Source organism: Stenella coeruleoalba (assembly GCF_951394435.1).
Source record: "Stenella coeruleoalba genome assembly, chromosome: 9".
Classification (NCBI taxonomy): Eukaryota; Metazoa; Chordata; class Mammalia; order Artiodactyla; family Delphinidae; genus Stenella; species Stenella coeruleoalba.
The window spans coordinates 25177724-25189079 of record NC_137155.1 but is presented as its reverse complement, the minus strand read 5'-3'; the positions used below and the strand labels follow the sequence as shown (position 1 = coordinate 25189079).

Genomic DNA, 11356 nt, shown 5'->3' with positions numbered 1-11356 from the left:
TTCGAATAGAATCCAGAAGCGGCCTTTCAAGAATGCAAAGAGCAGTCAATTCAGACACTTGCCCAGCAACTCCCTAATTTAGCTAAACCCTTTGAACTTTACATCCCCATAGAATGTGAATCGCCCTTGGAGTATTAGTGCAAACACTGGGACCACTTGAAATGGAACAACGCAAGAATGCCCTCCAGGTAGGATAAACTACGGTCACCAATGGCTTGGCCCGCCGCCCCATCCGGCCAGGGTACTGGGGTTATCTAAGAACCTGGAAATCAGCAGCCCGCAAATCCAGCTTCCTCCTAAGGGAAAAGGACCCCATGTGGTTTTCCTAACCACCCACCATGCCCTGAAGTTGCAGGGGTCGCTCCGTGGGCACGCTGACCTCGAGTGAGGAGGCCCTCCAACTCCAACCTCCAGAGAGACAACCGGGGGCAACGGGCCCCCATGACGACTCGTGTGACCATCACTTGACCTGGAACTTCTCTCAGAAAACAACAAGAGTGTGCCCCAAAAGAGCAGACTGCTGCTTGCAGGACTTACTGCACCCAGAGGGGAGATAATATGCTCCGCTGGGGAACCGTGTATCACGCTGTCACCACAGAAAAACCTACAGACACCGCGGTGATGACGCCAATAAGACCGGCTGGACTCCTGGCTACTTCAAAAGGCCGTTGACTCAGTGGCCGTCATGGTCCTGTATCACCACCGGGCCTGGACTGTCTGGGAGTTGAGTGGGCAGGGCTCTGACATCTGGTGCTGTTTGTACGTTAATTTAGGGGCCTAATTAAAGAAAGCACAGACTACTGGTCAGAACATCTAGGGTGGCAGAAACTGTCCGCCTATGGTGGCTGAACAAATGTGGGGCGGGATAAAACCGGCCCCTCCAGTGTCTCTGCCCATCTCTTTCCTGGACCCTTAAAGGTCATTAGAATCTATAACACTTCCAATGCTGGCGCTCAGGCGGACAAGCACTGAGGCAGGAGGCCTGGGGACAATCAACCTCACCTGGAGGCTGCTGGGGAGAAGTTCTGCCCCTCCCCCCCGGGTATGAGGACTCCCAACTCAGCACGAAGCAGTTACATAAGAGGGGTCTGCACCCTCAGCGCCCCAAGAATGAGGAACGGGACAAAAGGCAGAGGAGTGGTTTGTCACCGGCAAAGCCCATGAAAAATTCCTGGGAGATAAAAATAGAATCTGGGCAATAAAATAAAGTCTAACCTTTTTTTCCTCTGTGCTTTGTCTAATTTCACGTGCGCCTAGGGTTCCGCATGCAGAGGTCCCACACCCGGCACTTCAGACCCGATTTCCTAATGCAGAATGGCTGGGTCGACAATTCAGCTCCCGGGGCCCCATGCAGACTCCGCGACATAGAGCCTGAGCTGCAGCCAACCCTCCCCTCGAGAGCTCCGCCCCTCCCTCCCACTGACACCGCTGGGATCCCTACACAGCAGCCCAGCCCACAGCCCGCGGGGTAGTGCACGCTCTCACCTCTCCATTCTCTGAAGAAAATATAAAGTTTCCCTTGCTTCTGAACCAAACTCAGTCTCGATCTGTTGGCTCCAATGACACTGGGCAAGGGGAGCCTTGTTGGGGCCCACTCTGGTGGATCAGTAACAGGAATTGACAACATTGTAACTTCAATGAACAGATGTGTGAGCAAAACCGTAATTAACATATAGCAGTGTAAAAGGCTCGGGTAAAATAGGATGTTTCTAACTCTTCCATTGGACATTTCCATCACTTTATATGGAGCACAGGGGCACTGCAATTCACCCGTTCCCTAACCCTAACCCTAACCCTAACCCTAATCCTAAAGCGAACACTTACCCTAACCCTTACACTACACGGTACCTTAATCCTAACCGATACACTAACAATAACGCATAACCTAACACGTACCCTAACACTAACCCGCTGTCATACACTAAACTGTACCCTGAAACGTACCCGTTCCCTAACCCTAACCCTAACCTTAACCCTAACCCTAACCCTAAACCTAATCCTAACCCGTACACTAACACTTACCCAAACACGTACGCTAACACTAAAATGTTGTCGTACCATAAACTGTACCATAAACCGTCCCCATTCCGTAATACTAACCCTAACCCTAACAATACACCTAACCCTTACCCGAAGACTTACCCCAACCCGTACCCAAATCCTAACCCGTACAATAACAATAAATAACAATAAAATGTACCCTAACATGTACACTAACCCTAAAACGTTTTCGTACCCTAACCTGTAACATAAACCGTCTCTGTTCCATAACGCTAACCCTAACCCTTACCCGAAGCCTTACCCTAACCTGTCCGCTACTCATAACACCTACACTAACACTAACCCGTACCCTAAAACGTACGCTAACACTAAACCGTTTTCGTACCCTAACCTGTACCCTAAACAGTCCCCGTTCCCTAACCCTAACACTAACACCCGTAGCCTTACCCTAACCCTAACACGTATACTAACACTAACTCATACCCTAAGAGGTACGCTAACTCGAAACCATACCCGTTCCCTAAACCTAATCCTAACCCGAACCCTAACCATTGCCCGAAGCTTTACCCTAGCCCATACCCTAATCCTCAACCGTACACTAACACTAACGCATACACTAACACGTACGCTAACCCTAAACCGTTGTCGTATCCTAACCTGTACACTAAACCATCCCTTTACCTAACCCTAACCCTAACGCTAACCCTTACCCGAAGCCTTACTGTAAGCTGTAACCAAATCCTAATCCGTACACTAAAATTAACCCATACCCTAACACGTACGTTAAACTTAAACCGTACCCATTCCCTAACCATAACGCTAAGCCTAACACTTACCCGAAGCCTTACCCTCACCCGTACCCTAACCCTAACCCGTACCGTAAACCATAGCCGTAACCTAACCCATACCTAACCATAACCCTAACTCTAAACCTAACCCTAACATGTTCCCCAACACATACGCTAACCCTAACCCGTACCCTAACCCTAATCTGTACACTAATCCTAACCTGTAACCTAACCCTAAACCATACCCTAAACCCTAATCCTTACCCCTATCTTAATTTTGTTTTTTTGTATTTTCAACAATATTTTCTGGGCTTAGAACAAGTTAGCAGAACAACAAAATAAAACAGAAAGTAACCTGAGTGTCTCTCAGTAAGCTACGTCTGAAATAGGTGGTATTTCTGTTCTATGGACTGTTATGTAGCCTATAAAAAGTGTAAGAGCTAAATCTGTCTTTTTACTGTGAGTAACATGATATACTAAATGTATAGAACACCTGGATAAAATGAGAAGTCTACACATTATGCTGGTCGTTTCAGTAAATGGGAAAGGATGGCAAGTGGTAAAATATTATCTTTTCCTTTAATCTTTTTAAATTTCAGTTGTTAAAAAGAACTTGAATTATAATTGTACTTTAAAAGAGTAACAATGGAGTTTTAAAGAAAAAATTATATAGTGTGTTCAATTACATTTCAGAGAATTATGAAATGCTGCCACCCTCTGGCCGTTACCTGCAAAAGCAGCTTTAAAACGTATGCTAATTGTCAATTCATATGAGCAAGTACTGCAAGACTCTAAAGGAAACCTGCCCTCATCATGTCTTGAGGGAGGTAAAGGCCAAAAAATTTCAAAATGTGGCACATACTTCAGGAAAACAATTTGAAGGAGTCAGCTGTAATAACAGTTTGAAAAATAAAAGGACATACCTGAAAGCTCAATTTCAAGGGAGTATGAGACACATGCAAATCCAACCACAAAGAGGTATCAGCTAACATCACTCAGAATAACCATCAGCAAAAAAAAAAAAACTACAAACGATCAATGCTGAAGAGGTTTTGGAGAAATGCATACCCTCAATTTGAAGTGGGACGTAACCTGGTAAGAGTCACTAACGGGTATAGAACGGAGGTGCCTTTAAAAGGTAAACATTGATCTACTATATGATCCAGCAGGCCCACTCCTGGGCCTATAACATAAGAAGACAGAACTGGAAAGACACAGGCAGGCAAATCTGCACTGCAGCAGTATTACAATAGCCAAGACATGGAAGCAACCAAAAGTCCATCAACAGATGGGTGGACAAAGAAGAACTGCTACATGTACAGATGGAATATTAGCTCGGGAAAAAAAATGAAACAATGCCATCTGCAGCACCACAGATGAGTCTAGAGGTAATCATGCGACTTGTAGTAAGTGAGAAAGCGAAAGACACCTAACGTGTATCACCTATAGGTGTTACCTAAAAATTGATAACAATGAAGATATTTCCACAGAGAAAGGCAATCGCAGATTCATTAAACAAACTTATGGTTCCCCAAATCGAAAGGTGTGAGGACTGGATACATTACGATATTGGGGTTAACAGAGATGTACAAACACATGTGAAATATATAATCACCAAAGACTTACGAAATACCGAGAAGACTATTTAACATTGTGTCATAACCTACATGGGAAAAGGATCCGAAGAAGAATAGATATATGTATATGTGTGAAAGAACCACATCTTGCACACCTAGAACAAAAAAATACATTGTAATGAAATTTGCTGCGATAAAAAATAAAACTTAAATTAAAAATATGAACAAAAAATAATGAGACATAAACTTAAAGGAATTTTTCCTGGCACATTCCATTCTAATTTTCAACCTAGAACAGGACTTCCATTAAGGCTCTGTTGCCCTGGTAACCAGATTTGGTAAAGGAGAAATGCTGCCGCCTTGTGGCTGTTTCACGCAACAGCAGCTTTAAACTAACAGCTAATGGTCACTTAATATTCAAAATATGTGCAGGACTGTAAAGGATACCGGGCCTCAAAAAATTCGTGGGGTCGTAAATCGACCAGAAAATTCAAAAGACGTCAACATTTCAAAAAGACAATGTCAAGAGGCATATTTTGCACACATTTTGTCTTTTCTTTTTCTTTTAATTTAAAAAATGCATGGAATAATGCTCAATATCAGGAACTAATAAAGCCATGCAAATCCAATCTACAAAAACGTTCACCTTATCACCATCAGAATGATCATCAGCAAAATAGTCTTAAAAACATGAATGCTGAAAGGGTTTTAGAGAACTGTGTATCCTCTAGCTGCTGCTGGGACGTAAACTGGTAACAGCCAGTAGCGAAAAGAGAATGGCGGTGCCCTTAAAATTAAAAATGGAGCTCATCACTCTGTTATAACCTACACGGGAAAGGAACCAAAGATGAATAGATAGATACATAGGTATAATGAACCAGATTCTGTACACCTAGAACAAACACAACATTTTTATCAAATTTGCTCTGATACCTAATAAAAATTAAATTTAAAAAACAAACAAGAGGTAAGGAGATATAAGCTCTTGGGGGTGTGCCCTGGCACATTCCACTCTAATTTGAAGCCTACTAACACGATTTCCAGGAAGGCTCTGTTGCCCAAAAAAAAGAGTTGGAAATGTGGAAATGCTGCCGCCTTGTGGCTGTTTCTCGCAAGAGCGGCTTTAAACCCACAGCTAATGGTCACGTAACATTCACAAGGACTCAGGGCGGTAAAGGACCCCTGCCCTCAAAACCTGTCCTGAGGTAGGGAATAGCACACAAAATTCAAAACAGGCAAATTTTTCAAGAAGATAGTATGAAGACGTAAGTTTTACTCACTGTCTTTTAAAGAAAAGGAAAATGGATAAAAGCTCAACCTCAGGCATTATTACACTCATGCAAATGTAATCTGAAAAAAGGTTTCAACTCACAAAGGTTGACTGACCATCAACAAAAAGTCCACAAATAATAAACGCTGAAGTGTTTTTTGAGAACTGTGTACCCTCTAGCTGCTGGTGAGGTGTAAAGTGGTAACAGCCAGTAAGGAGAACAGAAAGGAGCTGCGTTTAAAAGTAAAAACTGAGCTACCATTTGATGCAGCAGGCCCACCGCTGGGCCTCTCCCCTAAGAAGACCAGAATCCACATGACAGAGGCTGCAAAAGCTGCACTGCAGCCTTATTCACAATAGCCAAGACATGGAAGCAACCTAGATGTCCATCAACAGATGAATGGATAAGGAAGAAGTGGTCCATGTACACAATGGAATACCAGCCATGTAAAACAATGAAACACTGCACTTTGAGGCACCATAGATGAGCCTAGGGAGAATCACAGAACATGAGGTAAACTGGAAAGCAAAAGACAGATATCCTATCATATCACTTATAGGTGTTACCTAACTACTGACAAAAATGGACATATTTCCACAGAGAAAGACACACACGGACTTAGAAAACAAACTATGCTTATCTGAAAGGAAAGGTGGTGGCAATGGATAAATTAAGATTAGGTTTACCATACCTATACAAATACAGATTAAGTACATATATCAAAAAGCCCGAGCACATAGCAAGGGAAGTGTACAGAACACTCTGTAATCCTTTACATGGGAAAAGGATCTGTACATGAAGAGTTATGTATGATGTAAGAAAGAACCAGACTGTGCACACCCAGGACAAACTGTATCGTAATCATGACCCTGATTAAAACAATTAAAACAACGAATAAGAAATAATGAGACATAAACTTCAGGGGCTTTTTCCTGGCACATTCCATTCTAATTTACAACCTAGTGACAGGACTTCCAAAAGGCTCTGCTGCCCTAGAAAACAGATTTGGGAATGGAGAAATGCTGCCGCTTTGTGGCCGTTACCCACAACACCAGCTTTAAACCCAGTGCTAATGGTCACTAAGTATTGACAATCATTGCAGGCCTGTGAATGACACCTGCTCTCAAAAAAAATCATGGGGTCAGAAATCAACCACAAAATTCAAAAGAGGACAACCTTCCAAAAAGACAATTTCAAGGGGTATACTGTACTCACTTTTTTTTCGTAAATAAAAGAGAAAGGTGTGGGAAAATGCTGAATTTTAGGAGTTATTAAAGACATGCAAATCAAATTACAAAAACCTATCAGCTCACACCAGTCAGAATGGCCATGAGCAAACATTCTAAAAACAATAAATGCTGAAGGGTCTGTAGAAAAATGCGTACCCTCGGTGTTAACTGGGACGTGGTAAGAGCCACTAATGAAAACAAACGCAGGTGCTTTGAAATGGTAAACACTGAGCTACCAGTCAATGAATCATACCCACTGTTGGGCCTATCACCTGAGAAAATGAGAATCAAAAGTCACAGCCGGGCAATATTGCACTCCAGTAATATTTACCATAGGCAACACTTGGAAGCAACGAAAATGTCCATCAACAGAGGAATGCACAAAGAAGAAGTGGTCTATGTACAGAATGGAATATTACTCCACTAAGAAATATAAATTAAATTTCAAAAACAAACAAAATAAGGAGACATCAGCTTTGGTGTGTTTATCTGGGCACATTCCACTCTAATTTATAATTGTGGAACACCACTGGCAGGAAGGTCTGTTTCCCTAGGTACCAGAGTGGGGAATGTAGAAATCCTGCCATCCTCTGGCCGATACCTGCAACAGCAGCTTTGAAATCTGTGCTAATGGGTGCTTCATATACACAAGTACTGCAGGGCTGCAAATGAAACCAGCCCTTAAAATGTCTTGATGCAGGTAAAGGCCAAAAAATTTCAAAATGTGGCATATACTGCAAGAAAACAATTTGAAGGAGTCAGCTGTAATAACAGTTTGAAAAATAAAAGGACATACCTGAAAGCTCAATTTCAAGGGAGTATGAGACACATGCAAATCCAACCACAAAGAGGTATCAGCTAACATCACTCAGAATAACCATCAGCAAAAAAAACCTACAAACGATCAATACTGAAGAGGTTGTGGAGAAATGCATACCCTCAATTTGAAGTGGGACGTAACCTGGTAAGAGCCACTAACAGGAACAGAACGGAGGTGCCTTTAAAAGGTAAACATTGAGCTACTATATGATCCAGCAGGCCCACTCCTCGGACTATATCCTAAGAAGACAGAACTGGAAAGACACAGGCAGGCAAATTTGCACTGCAGCAGTATAACAGCAGCCAAGACACGGAATCAACCAAAAGTCCATCAACAGATGGGTGGACAAAGAAGAACTGCTACATGTACAGATGGAATATTAGCCAAGGAAAAAAATGAAACAATGCCATTTGCAGGACCATAGAGGAATCTAGAGGTAATCATGCAACTGGTAGTAAGTGAGAAAGCGAAAGACACATATTCTATCATATCATTTATCGATGTTACCTAAAAATTGATACCAATGAAGTATTTCCAGAGAGAAAGGCAATCACAGATTCATTAAACAAACTTATGGTGCACCAAATGGAAAGGTGTGAGGATTGGATACATTACGATATTGGGGTTATCAGAGATATACAAACACATGTGAAATATATAATCACCAAAAACCTACGGCATACCAAGAGAAGACTACTCTACATTGTGTCATAACCTACATGGGAAAAGGATCTGAAGAAGAAGAGATATATGTATATGTGTAAAAGAACCATATCTTGCACACCTAGAACCAACAAAACATTGTAATCTAATTTGCTGTGATAAAGAAATTAAAGAAACGAACAAGAAGTAATGAGAAATAATCTTAAGGGGATTTTCCTGGCACATTCCCTGCTAATTTACAACCTACAACACAACTTCCATTATGGCTCTGTTGCCCTAGTAAGCAGATTTGATAAGAAGAAGCGCTGCCACCTTCTGGTCGTTTCACACAACAGCAGTAATGGTCACTTAATATTCAAGATAATTGCAGGCCTGTAAATGACACCTGCCATCAAAAAAATCCAGGGGTCGTAAATCGACAAGAAAATTCAAAAGACGTCAACATTTCAAGAAGACAATTTCAACAGCCATATTTTACGCACATTTTGTCCTTTCTTTTTTTTCTTTAAAATAAAAGGGAATTGGAAAATGTGCAACATCTGCAATTAATAAAGCCTTGCAAATCCAATTACAGAAATGTTTACCTCACAGCCGTCAGAATGACCTTCAGCAAAAAGTCTACAAAGAATAAATGCTGAAGGGGTTTCAGAAAACTGTGTACCCTCTAGCTGCTGGGGGGATGTACGGGCTGGATGCTCACAGCCAGTACTGAGAACATAATGGAGGTGCCTTTAGGGGTAAAAATTGAGCTACCATGTGATCTGGTAGGTCGTTTGATGCGCCTATCACCTGAGCAGACCAGAATGGAAAAGACACAGGCTGGCAATCCTGCACTGCAGGAACATTTAACATAGCCAAGACTTGGAAGAAACCAAAATGTCCATCAACAGAAAAATGCACAAAGAGGAAGTGGTCCACGTAAACAATGGAATATTAGCCATGGAAAACAATGAAACAGTGCCGTTTGCACCACCATAGAAGGACCTAGAGATAATCACCCACCTTGAAGTAAGAAAGAAGGTGAAAGACAGATATCCTATGACATCACTTATAGGTGTTACCTAAAAACTGATACTCATGAACTTATTGCCAAGAGAACGAAAAGCATGGATTAAGAAGAAACAATTATGTTTAACCAAATGGAAAAGTGCAAGGAATGTGTGAACTAGGATATGGGGGTTAACAGACATGTACTAATACATATGAAATATATAATCACAAAACACCTATGGAATACCAAGAGAGGTCTACTCAACACTCCGTAATAACCTACACAGTAAAGAATCCAAAGATAAATAGACAGATACATTGATATAATGAACCAGATTCTGTACACCTAGGAGAAAGAAAATATTTTTATCAAATTTGCTCTGATAACTAATAAAAATTAAATTTAAAAAACAAACAAAAAGTAAGCAGATGTAAGCTCTTGGGGGTTTTCCCTGGCACATTCCACTCTAATTTGCAGCCTACTAACACGATTTCCAGGAAAGCTCTGTTGCCCAAAATCCCAGAGTTGTAAATGGAGAAATGCTGCCGCCTTGTGGCCGTTTCCCACAACAGCAGCTTTAAACCCAGTGCTAATGGCCACTAAATATTCACCAAACTTGCAGTTCTGTAATGACACCTGCCCTCCAAAAAAATCCTGCGGTCGAATATCGACCAAAAATTCAAAAGAGGGCAACCTTCCAAGAAGACAATTTCAAGAGATATACTGTACTCACACTTTATTTTTAACAGAAAAGAAAAAGGTGTGTAAAATGATGAATTTTAGGAATTTTTAAAGACATGCAAACCCAAATTACAAAAACCTATCAGGTCACAACATTCAGAATAGCCATTAGCAAAAATGCTGCAAACTATAAATGCTGAAGGGACTGTGGAGAAACTCGTACCCTCGGTTCTAAGGGGGACATGGTAAGAGCCACTAATGAAAACACAATGGAGGTGCTTTGAAAAGGTAAACACTGAGCTACTAGTCAATCAGTCACACCCACTGCTGGGCCTATCACCTGAGAAAATGAGAATCAAAATGTCACAGGCTGGCAATCTTGCACTTCAGCAATATTTAATATAGCCAACACCTAGAAGCAACAAAAATGTCCATCAACAGAGGAATGCACCAAGAAGTGGTCCATATACACAATGGAATATTACTCCAATAAAAATATAAATTAAATTTAAAAAACAAACAAAAGTAAGGAGACATCAGTTTTGGGGGTTTATCCGGGCACATTCCACTCTAATTTATAACCGAGGAAGACCACTGGCCGGAAGGTCTGTTTCCCTAGTACCAGCATGGGGAACGAAGAAAGGCTGCCGCACTCTGGCCGTTACCTGCAAAAGCAGCTTTAAAGCTTGTAATAATGGTCCCTTCATGTGAACAAGTACTGCAGGGCTGTAAATGAAACCTGCCCTCAAAATGACTTGAGGGAGGTAATGGCCAATAAATTTCAAAATGTGACACATACTTTAAGAAAACAGTTTGAAGAACTAGGCTGTAATCACAGTTTGAAAAATAAAAAGGACATGCCTTAAAGCTCAATTTCAACGGATTATGAGTTACATGCAAATTCAACCACAAAGAGGTATCAGCTCACACCAGACAGAATATCCATCAGCAAGAAAACTACAAACAATAAATGCTGAAGGTGTTGTGGAGAAATGCATACCCTCAAGTTTAAGTGGGACGTAACCTGGAAAGAGCCACTAATGAGAAAGAATCGTGGTTCATTTAAAAGGTAAACCCTGAGATACCATATGATACAGGAGGCCCACTCCTGGGCCTATAACATAAGAAGACAGAATTGGAAAGACACAGGCAGGCAACTGTGCAGTGCAGCAGTATAACAATAGCCAAGACATGGAGGCAACCAAAAAGTCCATCAAAAGGTGAGTGGACAAAGAAGAACTGGTACATGTACAGATGGAATATTAGCTAGGGGAAAAAATGAAACAAAGCCATTTGCAGCACCGTAGATGATTTTAGAGGTAATCAGGCAAATTG

At 41.6% G+C, this 11356-nt stretch overlaps 1 long non-coding RNA gene across 1 annotated transcript; it reads right to left on the bottom strand.

The window, feature by feature from the left end:
- Positions 1-475: 475 nt before the first annotated feature.
- Positions 476-1770, bottom strand: LOC307191359. Its single transcript, XR_013829715.1, has 3 exons — positions 1486-1770; positions 1216-1304; positions 476-777 (listed from the first exon to the last, which is right to left on the bottom strand). It is a non-coding gene; the product is annotated as an uncharacterized lncRNA (long non-coding RNA).
- Positions 1771-11356: the final 9586 nt, after the last annotated feature.